The sequence below is a fragment of the Pinus tabuliformis genome, chromosome 9, assembly GCF_031772625.1.
Source record: "Pinus tabuliformis cultivar Carrire ecotype Pingquan chromosome 9, CPIR1, whole genome shotgun sequence".
In the NCBI taxonomy this organism is placed as follows: Eukaryota; Viridiplantae; Streptophyta; class Pinopsida; order Pinales; family Pinaceae; genus Pinus; species Pinus tabuliformis.
Genome location: NC_142307.1, coordinates 593,812,564 through 593,830,712, shown reverse-complemented (window position 1 = coordinate 593,830,712; position 18,149 = coordinate 593,812,564). Strand labels below are relative to the sequence as shown.

The window sequence follows — 18,149 nt, the reverse complement described above, 5'->3', positions numbered from 1 at the left end:
AAGAACTCCCTTATATGCCACCGTGTCCTATTTTCGACCATTGATCTGATGTGTTAGACGATTAAAAGAGATTTTGCCATTGGATCTGATCATTATACTCAGTTAAGATTGCATGTGCTTGTTGAACTCCCTGTTTATCTCATGCTGGAGAGATTACCCGCTCGAAACCATCACACAGACGACTTCCCTGCTGAATCCGAAGACCCCACAGGAAAATTTATGTTCTAATGTGGAGCATAAACCCTGGTAAGTGACGGCTGACAATTGCAAGAATGCGTAAACCCTGGTAAGTGACCACTGAAAATTGGAAGAATTCGATTTGTTCTCCGATTAGGGTTTTACAATAGTTTCCTTATTTCTGCTCTTGGTTGCTCTGTAGGGTGTTATTTCTGCTCTTGGTTGATCTGCAGGGTGTCAGGCCCTCTACCGCGAAGGCTTATTTTAGCCACAAGAACGGGGTTGCCTCCAACTCAATCCTCATTGCCCAAAATGCCCTGTGTTTCAACTACTGGACTAGGCCCAAATGGGAAAACAATCAGTGGATTCTTGTACAATTATAGCAGAGATGAGGTTAGTATAGTTTGTGTGTGCCATGGCACATTCTTGTCACCTGCAAAGTTTGTGCAGCATTCAGGTCGTACAAACCTTTCACATCCTGAAAGGCACATTGTTATCAATCCATCCCATCTTCAAATGAAGATGCATCAACCCTGCAATGAAAAGTTATCCAAATAACATCTTGGATGTATACCTAAAAAAAAACGTTTCCCTGAAGGATTATCTCTATGTCACTTGCCCAGAAAAGGTTTTTGAAATTGAGTGACTAGACATCTTCTGCTCACAGAGCAGAATTTTGCTTCTAGACCTGGCAATCCCAAGATTAGGATTCCAATCTCTCTATGGTTTGACCCCTCCTGTGTGACATGATTTCCATTTCCATTCTCTCCGTGCTCTGCCCTATCTGTATAGCATGCAGTTCAATTCAATTACCTTTATGGACGAGTTTCATTTCCAATTTCTTTGTGGTTTGCTCCACTGGTATGGTATGAGTTTCAATTCCAATTTTGTATGGTTCGCTTCACCTGTATGGCATGCGTTTCAATTTGAGTCTCTTTGTGGTTCGTCTCAATGTATGACACAACTTTCAATTCAAATCTCTTTCTGGGTTGCCGCAGTTGGTCTGCTCCACCTCTACGGCTTGATTTTTAATTCCAATCACTCTATGGTTTGGTCCATCTGCATGGCACAAGTTTCAATTCAAGTCTCTTTTTAGGCTTCCCCTCCTATATGGGATACGTTTAAATTCCAATTTCTCTTTTGTTTGCCCCATTCTTATAGCATAATTTTCAATTTGAGTTTCTATGTGGTCAGCTTCACCTTTATGGCATGAGTTTCGATTCCAATCCCACTGTAGTTTATTGTTTTCTCCACCTCTATGGCATTAGTTTTAATTTGGGTCTCTTTATGATCTGCCCGACCCGTATGGTATGAGTTTCCATTCCAATCCCACTATGGGTTGTCCTACTTGTATGGCACATGTTTATCAAAATTATCTCTTTACTGCGTACCCATTCTACTCTTATTTTAGTAGATGGGCTCCCTGAAATCTATGCAACCTCTTGCAAACACTCAGTTTTATGATAGAAGTATTCATATATATGATAACAAAAGTAGAAGTCGATCAAATTTAAGTAGATCCAATCTTGGTTCAAGAAGTCGAAACACTGCAAATCATCCTGGGATTCAGTGGTCTATGGGCTGTTGTTTTAAGGTTGGTTTGATCTCTATGCATTTTCTCAAGTAATTTCATTCAAATTTTCTACATGTACTAAGGATTTACAGTCTGTAGATCCTGATTTTGTTGTCTTGATGGCATGGTGCGTGTCAGGTATCTGAGTCCTCTTTCAGCAGTTCCGCTAGTAACTCTTGTTGCTCTTGGGCTCTATGAACTTGGGTTCCCGGGGGTAAGTGGACACTGAGCACCATTTCTGTTATGTTCACTTGGCTTAAACAAATTCTATTTCAGAAGCTGATCTCTATTGCACTCACTTGGTATTAAACAAATTTTCTATTTGCTTGAATAGAATTCATATGCTTCAAGTTTCAATGAATGCCATAATTGCATTTGAGTTATATGGGTATAGAATTCCTAAGCTTGAGTGCCCTAGTCCAGCATTTTTGTTAGTTAATATGGAAAGTTGCAGGGTACTCAAAATTACAATGTGATTACAACTGGTTTGGAACAGAAGGACCTGCTCAAGTATGCTAGCTAACTTGACTAGCACCCATATTGCTTGGATAATTATGGGCTTGATGATGATTTCTATTAAACAAGGTCCATCTGTTGGACTTTCATTTATCTTGAAGCAATAGATATTTTGATTTGATATCTGCAGACTCTTCTTTTGAATGGAGGCAGTGTGTGCTTTTCTGCATCGTAGGTGATTTATAGACAGATAGTTTGGTTGGAACTTAACACCTGCTTTTATACAGATACTCAGGATGAAATATATTGCATAAACTAGATGAAACAGAAAATGTTTTTGGGAAATGTATTGTGAATAAAAAATGTTTCAGAAATGTTTGACTTAGATTAGTCCCGATTTACTCCTAATTATATCATCTAATATATATTTAAGGTTTAAACTTTTAACACAATAGCATATTATGTACGATCTTTATTAATATTAATCACATTAGTAATAAGCAGTGTTCGGAGTTGGACTGTTTCACAAATGGATCATGGTAAGTTCTGAAAAGAATTATTTCCATAATGTATAATGGATGTATGCATAAAACCTTAAGGTTAACTCATATTGGCAGACACTTAGTTTGTACAATGCAATTTCAACATATTAGGGTAAAACAACAATTCATTGGGTACCTATATTGGCAGACAGTTTGTACGATGCAGCTTTAAAATTGTAGGGTAGAACAACAATTCTTTGGGTTTTGCCTCATGTCTGAAATTTTTTGTATTCTTGATGAGCAGCTCGTGGGGGTCTCAGTTTCCTTCAATTTTGCAATCTAAATAGTTTCAGGACGAAGTTCATCTTGGGCTTCTCTCTGTTTTTGGGATTATCAGTACCATAGTACTTCAATGAATTTATAGTTTCTTCGGGTCATGGTCCAGTCCACACTCATGGACGATGGGTAGGGTTCTTACAACTTCTTTCAGGGACTAAATTGAAATTTTTTGGCTAGCAGTTCGTTGTGCAAACATTCCCTTCATTCTTCAAATTTCAATGTTTTTAACTTTAAACATTTTTGAATGGCTTTTTTAACAGTTCAATGACATTATCAATGTGATTTTCTCGTCACCACCTTTAGTTGCTGGCAGCGTAGCATTGTTTTTGGATAACACTCTACATATGGGGGAGAGTTCAACAAGGAAAGACAGAGGCCATCATTGGTGGGATAAGTTTCGTTCATTCAAAACCGATCCTAGAAGTGAAGAGTTTTATGCTCTCCCTTTCAACCTGACCAAGTTTTTCCCATCTGTCTGAGGATGAAACTCTATTTTAGAGGTGGGGTCTCTGTTTTATCAATAGCCTTGGTGCATTTGGAGAATAATTAGAGTGTCTTCAATTCAGAAAGAGACTACTTCACAGTGTGAAATCTAAGATGTCTATATTTTATATCTATCACTTTGATAGGGAACTGCTTTCACGAATTATCTTAAGGGATGCCTCTGTGCCCTGGTCAATCATTTTTAGAGCACTTCAAGATCACCGCTCTTGGCAAGCAGCAAAAGGAGAATAATGAAAAGGAAAAGTACATTTCAGACTCTCAGAGTGGTCAATATGCTATCTTGGCTCCAATTCAAAAGAGGCATGTTGTGCGTAGAGTGGTTTATTTTTGTAAGTACTTTTGAAGATGCAACAGAATGTTTTTGTTGTTGGTGCTTCAAATTGAGCCAATGAGCATTTATCTGGAACTCGAGAGTCATATAGAGTCATTTTATAGTAATGATATCTTAAGCCCCCTTGCAAAGGCATTAGTAGGAACTAGCAGTACAATTGCTTTCTCATATTCTCCACGCATAATGCGAGAATTATTAGTTATTCATAGCACATGCTTAAAATATAATTTTTTTGGTAAATGTTGTTTGCCTTTGAAATAAAGGCTTCAGCTCCTGTTGACAGGGCACTTTAGGCTTACCATTAACTTTAGCTTCATGATTTTCTTCCAAAATGAGTGCATGGAAATTATTGCAGCAAAAATGAAATGACATTGGAAAAGTAACGTATAGTACGGCTTTTCAGATGGCATTCCATGCAATGTATCACAGATTTCATTTGGGCATTGTCATCTATTCTTTTGTACTTTTTATTATGTTCTACATATGGGGGATTTTTTTCTTATGCATTCTATGCATCATGATCAGATATGCTTACTATTGTTAGCTTCATCCTAGGTATATACTTTTCAGTTTTTCATGACAGAGTCATTTGTAGTTCTCCTGGGGGTAGGTAGCATTCACAAATGTTGCCACCAATATAACAGGGGCCGCTAGAGCTGCAAGATCATCCCCATGTCGTAAACTTTATCTGATAACATAACAACAAAGGGAAATTCTGAACATCCATTGCATCTACCTTGTTTTTTAAGAAAGTTCTGAGCATTCTTTGATGGAGGACAGTCTTTTGCAATGATGGCTGCAGCATTTGTGTCTCTTGTTGAGGTCTGCCTGCTTGCCATATATCAGATATACTTTCTTCTCTTTTATTTTCTTTATCCCGTTGAAATTCTGATAGTTATCTATGGGTTTCTATTTAAAAACAAAATTGGGTATTGACTACTATTTTTTTTTTCTTTCATAAATTTGCAGTCTACTGGTGCATTCTATGTTGTTTCAAGGTTTGCAAGTGCCACACCTCCCCCTCAATCTATCATCAGCCGTGGTATAGGCTGGCAGGTAAGGAAATGGATTCGTTGCTTTCACCCTTATGGCTTCAGGTAATTGGAAGATTGTATCATTGTCGTTGATGGAATGTAATGGTCCTCTCTACAGGGAATTGGAATTTTATTGGATGGGATGTTTGGAACTGGAAATGGGTCCACAGTATCAGTGTAAGAACCAGGCAACTTGACCCATTTCTGGCAACTTTAGCTGCAACTTGACCCATTTCTGGCAATACTAGCTCTGAAATTTGTCTTATCTTGGGAATTTGCAGTGAGAATGCTGGTCTTTTGGGGTTGACATGAGTTGGGAGTCGCAGGGTGCTCCAGATATCAGCAGGATTTATGATATTCTTCTCTGTTCTTGGTGATAATCAACTCAAGTTGGGATATTGTTCTCATTTTGGGTTTATTCCCTAGTCTAGGATTTTGCATTGCTAATTTCATGTTAATGTGTTCCAGGCAAATTTGGAGCAATCTTTGCTTCTATTCCAGCACCCATTGTCGTTGTCGTGTACTGTCTCCTCTTTGGTTATGTTGGTATGTATACGGTGTACACAAATCCTATGTGTTGAGCTGCAAAGTCAGTCAACTAGTAGTATCTTAGCTGTTGCCATAATGTATAATGGATGTATGCATAAAACCTTAAGGTTAACTCATATTGGCAGACACTTAGTTTGTACAATGCAATTTCAACATATTAGGGTAAAACAACAATTCATTGGGTACCTATATTGGCAGACAGTTTGTACGATGCAGCTTTAAAATTGTAGGGTAGAACAGCAATTCTTTGGGTTTTGCCTCATGTTTGAAATTTTTTGTATTCTTGATGAGCAGCTCGTGGGGGTCTCAGTTTCCTTCAATTTTGCAATCTAAATAGTTTCAGGACAAAGTTCATCTTGGGCTTCTCTCTGTTTTTGGGATTATCAGTACCACAGTACTTCAATGAATTTACAGTTTCTTCTGGTCATGGTCCAGTCCACACTCATGGACGATGGGTAGGGTTCTTACAACTTCTTTCAGGGACTAAATTGAAATTTTTTGGCTAGCAGTTCGTTGTGGCAACATTCCCTTCATTCTTCAAATTTCAATGTTTTTAACTTTAAGCATTTTTGAATGGCTTTTTTAACAGTTCAATGACATTATCAATGTGATTTTCTCGTCACCACCTTTAGTTGCTGGCAGCGTAGCATTGTTTTTGGATAACACTCTACATATGGGGGAGAGTTCAACAAGGAAAGACAGAGGCCATCATTGGTGGGATAAGTTCCGTTCATTCAAAACCGATCCTAGAAGTGAAGAGTTTTATGCTCTCCCTTTCAACCTGACCAAGTTTTTCCCATCTGTCTGAGGATGAAACTCTATTTTAGAGGTGGGGTCTCTGTTTTATCAATAGCCTTGGTGCATTTGGAGAATAATTAGAGTGTCTTCAATTCAGAAAGAGACTACTTCACAGTGTGAAATCTAAGATGTCTATATTTTATATCTATCACTTTGATAGGGACCTACTTTCACGAATTATCTTAAATGGATGCCTCTGTGCCCTGGTCAATCATTTTCAGAGCACTTCAAGATCACCGCTCTTGGCAAGCAGCAAAAGGAGAATAATGAAAAGGAAAAGTACATTTCAGACTCTCAGAGTGGTCAATATGCTATCTTGACTCCAATTCAAAAGAGCATGGTGTGCATAGAGTGGTTTATTTTTGTAAGTACTTTTGAAGATGCAACAGAATGTTTTTGTTGTTGGTGCTTCAAATTGAGCCAATGAGCATTTATCTGGAACTCGAGAGTCATATAGTGTCATTTTATAGTAATGATATCTTAAGCCCCCTTGCAAAGGCATTAGTAGGAACTAGCAGTACAATTTCTTTCTCATATTCTCCACGCATAATGCGAGAATTATTAGTTATTCATAGCACATGTTTAAAATATAATTTTTTTGGTAAACGTTGTTTGCCTTTGAAATAAAGGCTTCAGCTCCTGTTGACAGGGCACTTTAGGCTTACCATTAACTTTAGCTTCATGATTTTCTTCCAAAATGAGTGCATGGAAATTATTGTAGCAAAAATGAAATGACATTGGAAAAGTAACGAAAAATATAGTACGGCTTTTCAGATGGCATTCCATGCAATCTATCACAGATTTCATTTGGGCATTGTCATCTATTCTTTTGTACTTTTTATTATGTTCTACATATGGGGGATTTTTTTCTTATGCATTTTATGCATCATGATCAGATATGCTTACTGTTGTTAGCTTCATCCTAGGTATATACTTTTGAGTTTTTCATGACAGAATCATTTGTAGTTCTCCTCGGGGGTAGGTAGCATTCACACATGTTGCCACCAATATAACAGGGGCCGCTAGAGTTGCAAGATCATCCCCATGTTGTAAACTTTATCTGATAACATAACAACAAAGGGAAATTCTGAACATCCATTGCATCTACCTTGTTTTTTAAGAGAGTTCTGAGCATTCTTTGATGGAGGACAGTCTTTTGCAATGATGGCTGCAGCATTTGTGTCTCTTGTTGAGGTCTGCCTGCTTGCCATATATCAGATATACTTTCTTCTCTTTTATTTTCTTTATCCCGTTGACATTTCTGATAGTTATCTATGGGTTTCTATTTAAAAACAAAATTGGGTATTGACTACTATTTTTTTTTTCTTTCATAAATTTGCAGTCTACTGGTGCATTCTATGTTGTTTCAAGGTTTGCAAGTGCCACACCTCCCCCTCAATCTATCATCAGCTGTGGTATAGGCTGGCAGGTAAGGAAATGGATTCGTTGCTTTCACCCTTATGGCTTCAGGTAATTGGAAGATTGTATCATTGTCGTTGATGGAATGTAATGGTCCTCTCTACAGGGAATTGGAATTTTATTGGATGGGATGTTTGGAACTGGAAATGGGTCCACAGTATCAGTGTAAGAACCAGGCAACTTGACCCATTTCTGGCAATACTAGCTCTGAAATTTGTCTTATCTTGGGAATTTGCAGTGAGAATGCTGGTCTTTTGGGGTTGACATGAGTTGGGAGTCGCAGGGTGCTCCAAATATCAGTAGGATTTATGATATTCTTCTCTGTTCTTGGTGATAATCAACTCAAGTTGGGATATTGTTCTCATTTTGGGGTTTATTCCCTAGTCTAGGATTTTGCATTGCTAATTTCATGTTAATGTGTTCCAGGCAAATTTGGAGCAATCTTTGCTTCTATTCCAGCACCCATTGTCGCTGTCGTGTACTGTCTCCTCTTTGGTTATGTTGGTATGTATACGGTGTACACAAATCCTATGTGCTGAGCTGCAAAGTCAGTCAACTAGTAGTATCTTAGCTGTTGCCATAATGTATAATGGATGTATGCATAAAACCTTAAGGTTAACTCATATTGGCAGACACTTAGTTTGTACAATGCAATTTCAACATATTAGGGTAAAACAACAATTCATTGGGTACCTATATTGGCAGACAGTTTGTATGATGCAGCTTTAAAATTGTAGGGTAGAACAGCAATTCTTTGGGTTTTGCCTCATGTCTGAAATTTTTTTGTATTCTTGATGAGCAGCTCGTCGGGGTCTCAGTTTCCTTCAATTTTGCAATCTAAATAGTTTCAGGACAAAGTTCATCTTGGGCTTCTCTCTGTTTTTGGGATTATCAGTACCACAGTACTTCAATGAATTTACAGTTTCTTCTAGTCATGGTCCAGTCCACACTCATGGACGATGGGTAGGGTTCTTACAACTTCTTTCAGGGACTAAATTGAAATTTTTTGTCTAGCAGTTCGTTGTGGCAACATTCCCTTCATTCTTCAAATTTCAATGTTTTTAACTTTAAGCATTTTTGAATGGCTTTTTTAACAGTTCAATGACATTATCAATGTGATTTTCTCGTCACCACCTTTAGTTGCTGGCAGCGTAGCATTGTTTTTGGATAACACTCTACATATGGGGGAGAGTTCAACAAGGAAAGACAGAGGCCATCATTGGTGGGATAAGTTCCGTTCATTCAAAACCAATCCTAGAAGTGAAGAGTTTATGCTCTCCCTTTCAACCTGACCAAGTTTTTCCCATCTGTCTGAGGATGAAACTCTATTTTAGAGGTGGGGTCTCTGTTTTATCAATAGCCTTGGTGCATTTGGAGAATAATTAGAGTGTCTTCAATTCAGAAAGAGACTACTTCACAGTGTGAAATCTAAGATGTCTATATTTTATATCTATCACTTTGATAGGGACCTACTTTCACGAATTATCTTAAATGGATGCCTCTGTGCCTTGGTCAATCATTTTCAGAGCACTTCAAGATCACCGCTCTTGGCAAGCAGCAAAAGGAGAATAATGAAAAGGAAAAGTACATTTCAGACTCTCAGAGTGGTCAATATGCTATCTTGACTCCAATTCAAAAGAGGCATGTTGTGCATAGAGTGGTTTATTTTTGTAAGTACTTTTGAAGATGCAACAGAATGTTTTTGTTGTTGGTGCTTCAAATTGAGCCAATGAGCATTTATCTGGAACTCGAGAGTCATATAGAGTCATTTTATAGTAATGATATCTTAAGCCCCCTTGCAAAGGCATTAGTAGGAACTAGCAGTACAATTTCTTTCTCATATTCTCCACGCATAATGCGAGAATTATTAGTTATTCATAGCACATGTTTAAAATATAATTTTTTTGGTAAACGTTGTTTGCCTTTGAAATAAAAGCTTCAGCTCCTGTTGACAGGGCACTTTAGGCTTGCCATTAACTTTAGCTTCATGATTTTCTTCCAAAATGAGTGCATGGAAATTATTGTAGCAAAAATGAAATGACATTGGAAAAGTAACGAAAAATATAGTACGGCTTTTCAGATGGCATTCCATGCAATGTATCACAGATTTCATTTGGGCATTGTCATCTATTCTTTTGTACTTTTTATTATGTTCTACATATGGGGGATTTTTTTCTTATGCATTTTATGCATCATGATCAGATATGCTTACTATTGTTAGCTTCATCCTAGGTATATACTTTTCAGTTTTTCATGACAGAATCATTTGTAGTTCTCCTCGGGGGTAGGTAGCATTCACACATGTTGCCACCAATATAACAGGGGCCGCCAGAGTTGCAAGATCATCCCCATGTTGTAAACTTTATCTGATAACATAACAACAAAGGGAAATTCTGAACATCCATTGCATCTACCTTGTTTTTTAAGAAAGTTCTGAGCATTCTTTGATGGAGGACAGTCTTTTGCAATGATGGCTACAGCATTTGTGTCTCTTGTTGAGGTCTGCCTACTTGCCATATATCAGATATACTTTCTTCTCTTTTATTTTCTTTATCCCGTTGACATTTCTGATAGTTATCTATGGGTTTCTATTTAAAAACAAAATTGGGTATTGACTACTATTTTTTTTTTCTTTCATAAATTTGCAGTCTACTGGTGCATTCTATGCTGTTTCAAGGTTTGCAAGTGCCACACCTCCCCCTCAATCTATCATCAGCCGTGGTATAGGCTGGTAGGTAAGGAAATGGATTCGTTGCTTTCACCCTTACGGCTTCAGGTAATTGGAAGATTGTATCATTGTCGTTGATGGAATGTAATGGTCCTCTCTACAGGGAATTGGAATTTTATTGGATAGGATGTTTGGAACTGGAAATGGGTCCACAGTATCAGTGGAAGAACCAGGCAACTTGACCCATTTCTGGCAACTTTAGCTGCAACTTGACCCATTTCTGGCAATACTAGCTCTGAAATTTGTCTTATCTTGGGAATTTGCAGTGAGAATGCTGGTCTTTTGGGGTTGACATGAGTTGGGAGTCACAGGGTGCTCCAGATATCAGTAGGATTTATGATATTCTTCTCTGTTCTTGGTGATAATCAACTCAAGTTGGGATATTGTTCTCATTTTGGGGTTTATTCCCTAGTCTAGGATTTTGCATTGCTAATTTCATGTTAATGTGTTCCAGGCAAATTTGGAGCAATCTTTGCTCCTATTCCAGCACCCATTGTCGCTGCCGTGTACTGTCTCCTCTTTGGTTATGTTGGTATGTATACGGTGTACGCAAATCCTATGTGCTGAGCTGCAATGTCAATCAACTAGTAGTATCTTAGCTGTTGCCATAATGTATAATGGATGTATGCATAAAACCTTAAGGTTAACTCATATTGGCAGACACTTAGTTTGTACAATGCAATTTCAACATATTAGGGTAAAACAACAATTCATTGGGTACCTATATTGGCAGACAGTTTGTACGATGCAGCTTTAAAATTGTAGGGTAGAACAACAATTCTTTGGGTTTTGCCTCATGTCTGAAATTTTTTGTATTCTTGATGAGCAGCTCGTGGGGGTCTCAGTTTCCTTCAATTTTGCAATCTAAATAGTTTCAGGATGAAGTTCATCTTGGGCTTCTCTCTGTTTTTGGGATTATCAGTACCACAGTACTTCAATGAATTTACAGTTTCTTCTGGTCATGGTCCAGTCCACACTCATGGACGATGGGTAGGGTTCTTACAACTTCTTTCAGGGACTAGATTGAAATTTTTTGGCTAGCAGTTCGTTGTGGCAGCATTAACTTCATTCTTCAAATTTCAATGTTTTTAACTTTAAGCATTTTTGAATGGCTTTTTTAACAGTTCAATGACATTATCAATGTGATTTTCTCGTCACCACCTTTAGTTGCTGGCAGCGTAGCATTGTTTTTGGATAACACTCTACATATGGGGGAGAGTTCAACAAGGAAAGACAGAGGCCATCATTGGTGGAATAAGTTCCGTTCATTCAAAACCGATCCTAGAAGTGAAGAGTTTTATGCTCTCCCTTTCAACCTGATCAAGTTTTTCCCATCTGTCTGAGGATGAAACTCTATTTTAGAGGTGGGGTCTCTGTTTTATCAATAGCCTTGGTGCATTTGGAGAATAATTAGAGTGTCTTCAATTCAGAAAGAGACTACTTCACAGTGTGAAATCTAAGATGTCTATATTTTATATCTATCACTTTGATAGGGACCTGCTTTCACGAATTATCTTAAATGGATGCCTCTGTGCCCTGGTCAATCATTTTCAGAGCACTTCAAGATCACCGCTCTTGGCAAGCAGCAAAAGGAGAATAATGAAAAGGAAAAGTACATTTCAGACTCTCAGAGTGGTCAATATGCTATCTTGACTCCAATTCAAAAGAGGCATGTTGTGCATAGAGTGGTTTATTTTTGTAAGTACTTTTGAAGATGCAACAGAATGTTTTTGTTATTGGTGCTTCAAATTGGGCCAATGAGCATTTATCTGGAACTCGAGTCATATAGAGTCATTTTATAGTAATGATATCTTAAGCCCCTTTGCAAAGGCATTAGTAGGAACTAGCAGTACAATTGCTTTCTGATATTCTCCACGCATAATGCGAGAATTATTAGTTATTCATAGCACATGTTTAAAATATAATTTTTTTGGTAAACGTTGTTTGCCTTTGAAATAAAGGCTTCAGCTCCTGTTGACAGGGCACTTTAGGCTTACCATTAACTTTAGCTTCATGATTTTCTTCCAAAATGAGTGCATGGAAATTATTGCAGCAAAAATGAAATGACATTGGAAAAGTAACGAAAAATATAGTACGGCTTTTCAGATGGCATTCCATGCAATGTATCACAGATTTCTTTTGGGCATTGTCATCTATTCTTTTGTACTTTTTATTATGTTCTACATATGGGGGATTTTTTTCTTATGCATTTTATGCATCATGATCAGATATGCTTACTATTGTTAGCTTCATCCTAGGTATATACTTTTCAGTTTTTCATGACAGAATCATTTGTAGTTCTCCTGGGGGTAGGTAGCATTCACACATGTTGCCACCAATATAACAGGGGCCGCTAGAGTTGCAAGATCATCCCCATGTTGTAAACTTTATCTGATAACATAACAACAAAGGGAAATTCTGAACATCCATTGCATCTACCTTGTTTTTTAAGAAAGTTCTGAGCATTCTTGGATTGAATGTTTGCTTTGGAGATTGTACATGTTGGTGGAAGAGAGTAAAAGGAAGGTCATCTTCTCTCTGTATTGTTATCGCTAGGCCATCACATGTAGAATATTTCTACACCTTTCTAACCAAGTATAAGTTATGTAGTAGTATTAGAACCTGAAAATGTTAGATCCTTGTGTACCTTCAATTGATGCAATGATGCTTCAGCCATATTGGTCGATTCCAAAAAAAAAGGGTTCAATAGTTAGTATATCATCTGAATAGATACCCTCCATGTGTGGGTGCCTTGAACCAATAACATGGAGATGTGTGCAAGGGAACCTATTCAAATGGAGATACATCAATAGGTGGAGCACTCCAATGAAACTAATTCCATAATAAGTTGACTGGTTTACTTCTTAAGGAAGATGCTTGTTCTTTTAAATATAGGCTGGAAAAGGTCAGTCCCTTGGTTTACTTGTTTGCTCAATTGCCTTCTTAAGGAAGATGCTTGTTCTTTTAAATATAGGTTGGAAAAGGTCAGTCCCTTGGTTTACTTGTTTGCTCAATTGCTGGGGGAATGTACCATTTGGAGGAAGATGCAAGTATTTGGGATGGCCTACGAAGGTTGGAGTACCCACTTTGGGGCCCCACACATATTTGAAAGTGTTTCTTGCAGAAGTATTTATTCATGTCACTCGGCAGAGATCTCACCTTTGTGAGCTCTAACACGAGGGTGTTCATTTCAATCATATTCCCTAATGTGCCTTCCCTAATAACGCCCCCATTGTTTGTTAAATGGACCCTGGTGAGTTGCTTTAAGTTGGCCAGACGCTAATGCTGGCCACTTTTTTCCATTTCTTGGGCTCACCTTTTTCCCATAGATTGGTGCATCCATACATTGTCAAACCCTGCAAAGAGGTGAGCCTTGAGATGCTGCAAGGTAGATACTGCAAATGACCACATTTATCCATGGCTAGATGCCTTAAAGATTTCAAATTATGAAGGGCAGACGGTAATTCCGTGATTCTAGAGCGGCTTAGATCAAGGATCTCCAAGTTTCCAAGATTTGTAAGAGATGCAGGTAGAAAGTTGATGGGCATACCTAATAAAAAGAGGCATCTTAGCTGTTTCGAACACCCCACACTTTCTGGTAATGACTGCACTGACGTCCCACTCAAATCCAGAACCTTAAGAGAGACCATTCTCCCAATAACCCTTTTTGGAATTTTTGTTAGACATTTGTTACCATCTATTAACAATGAACATAGTTTCGGAACTCTCGTTGACTCAGGGACCGAACACAGTTTGTTATTACTGAACAAAATCTGACTACTTCTGGAACATTCATTTTCATTCAACGTGCTCAAATCCTGACCCACATGGAAAAAGAAAGTTTCTTCGGCCTCGGCAACACGGATTCCCAATTCGCGCAGGAGGTTGTGTATCCTGAAGAACACTGCACCCGTTAATGCTTCTCACAACGGGTTCAATCAAACAATGATCTGCCAAAAGGTTGAGATAAACTCCTCCCACTGCAAATGGGTTGTAGCTAAGTTGATGGCGATATTTTCATGCCAGCAGCCCTTCTCCCACCCACAATGGAATCACATGGTTGGCATGAATAATTTGGTCTTCTGTGAATGTTGCGGCCATGTATAGAAAGCATAATTGCAAATGAATAGCACATTTAACTCATGGAATATAGATGCAAGTGTCCAATCTATGCTTTATCGTCCACTTTTGCATGCAATTTTCTTTATTGATTCTTATTTTCAATGACCATTTACATCTATGCCTTACGGCGTTTCTTTTGCAACATCTGGTGCAAATGCTAGTTTATTCTATTCCCTCAAAAACTTTGTTAATTTGAATATTTATTTTGCATAGTAAAATTTTATTAATAAAAAATATGTTGACAGCCATCTTATATTAAAATTGCATTGTACACGAAGGCTCTTCTTTATTGCAGAATTTGACAATTTGAGAGCATTATAATTTCAGGAGTAAGTGTTGCTCCACATATCCGGCAGAAGTTATCAGTCTTGAAATGTATGTATCCAGCTTTTATAAGCTAATTTATATAACTATATTAGTTTATAATTAAATTAATAAATATAAAATTATCTAATCCTTCTCATAATAATTGTAGTAGCGGACGAATAATTTTTCCCTTTTCAAATCTCCTTTGGGCGACGAATAATTACACCTGTCCGCTGTTTCAAACTTTCGTAGGCGACCTTTGTACTGCTTATCTGGACTACATTCATTTTTCCTTTAATTTTAATGTTTATCTTAACTATATAGACTTTATATTGATTTTTAACTATACACTGTTTATATTGACTTTTTCATTTTTATTGTTTTTAGATATTGAATTTTTTTATTTTCTTGCTTAGAGCATAAAGAAAAGGAGTCGTCTATTGAGGCGGAGGAATTGCTCGGATGGCCAAAAGTGGCTGGAATCTAGGCAAAAGAATTTCAAAAAATCTTGTAGAGATAGTGTTTGAATCGTTTTTTTGATGATGGAAATGGATTCAGTACCATCAAAAACGTCTAGGACAGCTAAAATTTTGAAGTTTAACAATTATAACTTGGATTTACAAAAATCCTTGCCGGATTTTCTCTAAATATAATTGTAATTTCCATAACTTCCCGGGCAATTCCTCAAGATAGTTAGACTACGGCTAAAGAAAATAGAGAAAGCACTCCATTAAGAGCCATTGTATGATTTATGTTGACTTTCTTTCTTGCCAATAACATAAAGAGTGAAAAAAAAAAAACCTCTACTATGTTAACTAATTTATGTCTATATGAGTTATATATATTTATTTTACAAAGAAAATATTTTAATATTGTACATACTAAAATATTCAATTTCTAAATAAACGAATAATTAAAAATAAAATAAAAAATATCAAATACTTCGTAATAAGAATAATAAGGAGATGTCTAATTCATTCAATTCTTAATATAAAAATAATATGTGATATTTAAAAATATTCATAATAATAAAAAAAATTAATGTGGGTTACTGATAAAATATTTTAATATCCAAGATGAGGTAATATTGACATATACTTAAGCATACATTAATAACAAATAAAATTAATGTGGACAGTTTAATCTTTAAATAAAATTTCTCAATCCACATGCTATGAAAAATATTTTAATGCCAATTATGTATATATTATATATATTTTTAAATTTGTTTTGTATATGTCCTATAAAGCAACAACAAAAATTAAATTTTATGGGTAAAATATTTAAGTTGTCTCACTATTTTACATTTTGGTATTTTTTAGGTATATATATATTTTTTGCCAATTTTCTCTGAAATCCAATAAAAAAAATTGGACTAACAAGTTTAATATAGCATTCCAAAATACAATTTAAACAATTAAAAAATACACATTGTATATGTAAGAGAACCGAATTCATTGGGATCTATAAAAGACTGAGAGAGATCCATTTTTTTTCATATTTTACAGTTTAAAATGAGTTTGCACCTGAAGAGATTTATCCCGCTTGCAAACTAAATATGTGATTAAGATATATCTATACTAATATAATATTTTTTCATTAACAAAAAAGTTGATAAAATCCTTCTTATATTAAAATTTCTTAGTTTAAACACACTCTTTTCTATTGTACAATTTTATAATTTCAAAGCATTTTGATGTTAGGAGGAATCACCTGTAACTTACAAAAACTCTTAAAATCCAGATATTTGAGATCTTTAACCTCTGTGATTTCAGATGGCAATGATTCTAAATGACAACATCTATTGAGATCCAAAAATTTGAGATTTTTGACATCTCTCATTTCACATGGAAATGATTTTAACCATTTACATCCCTTGAGGTGTAAAATATATTTGTTTGAAATATTCTCAATGCCTGAATGCATATAATCAATTTCAGTACAATTCACCATATATATATATATATATATATTTTATATATTATATATATATATATATATATATATATATATATATATATATATATATATATATATATATATATATATATATATATATATATATATATATATATATATATATATTTTCTTCTTCAAGAAAGAAAAAACTCACAACTTTCTATTAAATAAAAATATGTTTACACAAGTATTTATATAACATATGTTCCATTATAATCCTTGTTACATATGATTGATAACTAGATACAGGGCACACAAACTTCGAAAGGAGCACAAGATATACCCCAACAACCATCGACACATCATTCTAGCACCAGCAAAAGATGCTCCAAACAACAAGATATGAAAAAGGAGATTCAGTGTATAAAACCCTAGGGTCAACAAGCACCATACCACATCACAGAGAGATTCAAAAAATATGGGTACGCACGCCCGACCAAATAAAACCCAAAGACATGGAGGCATGCATAAATCCCAAATAGAAGTTGTAAAAAACATAAAAAGGTGGCTGACCCACAAATACAAAAGTTTTCAAACCCCAACAACCAACACCAGAGGCAGAACTAGGGATAATGCCCCATAAAATATCTCATAGGATCAAAACCCAACATAGGGCTACGATAACCAAAAATAAGTGACAAGACCTGGGAAATCTCGTGGCCACGATCTAACAGTCATATTGATGAACCTTCACTGAACAAAGATATAATGACGAAAACTAGAAACAAGGTGACAATGACCCTGAGTAGCGCAAGACACAATAATCGAAACCGTAGCGAAGTCCTGAACCCTGGCACGAACAAAGCTTCCACATGGTGACGTCGATGACAATTGCAAAGGAAGGGGGCGTAGTCGAGAAATGCAAGTCAAGAGGCACAAACAAGTGAGTCGAATGAGCAAGGTTCACCGCATGACTATCCCATATGCAACAATGATAATTGGAAACAGGGCGGCTATGACCTTGAGTAGTAGAAGACACACTGAATAGAATTGTAATGAAGTCCCAAACCCGACACAAAAAAAGCTTCCACATGGAGGCGACGACAACAACAACAGAGAAGGAGGTCACAATTTAGAAATGTGGGACAAGATCCATGAACAAGAGGACCAAGCAGGCTAGGGTTCGCTACTTGACCCTCCCTTCCTCAACAATCGCTCTCTGCAAATTGCATGCCTCATGGTTATCCCTTACTCGTTTTCCTTAGCAACGAGAAAATGTAGGGACTGAAATTCGAGTTGTTTCAATTGTCACAATGATCTTGGCAATAATTATAGCCCCGTGTCACCTAAATCTAACACCCTGAGAGACATAAGGTTAAGGAGAAATGCTTCTAAAATGACTTCCAATTCAAATTTACGTACCAATGTTAGA

General features: G+C 36.5%; 2 pseudogenes across 1 annotated transcript; both read left to right on the top strand.

Annotated features, from left to right (window-relative positions):
- The first annotated feature begins 1,765 nt into the window (after positions 1-1,765).
- LOC149149959 (nucleobase-ascorbate transporter 6-like) lies at positions 1,766-6,689 on the top strand (annotated as a pseudogene). Its single transcript, XR_016262776.1, has 7 exons — positions 1,766-1,964; positions 4,832-4,918; positions 5,015-5,073; positions 5,178-5,269; positions 5,365-5,442; positions 5,740-5,900; positions 6,035-6,689. The product of XR_016262776.1 is annotated as a nucleobase-ascorbate transporter 6-like (transcript).
- Positions 6,690-7,407: 718 nt separating this feature from the next.
- On the top strand, positions 7,408-12,105 carry LOC149149958 (nucleobase-ascorbate transporter 6-like; annotated as a pseudogene).
- The last annotated feature ends 6,044 nt before the right edge of the window (positions 12,106-18,149 follow it).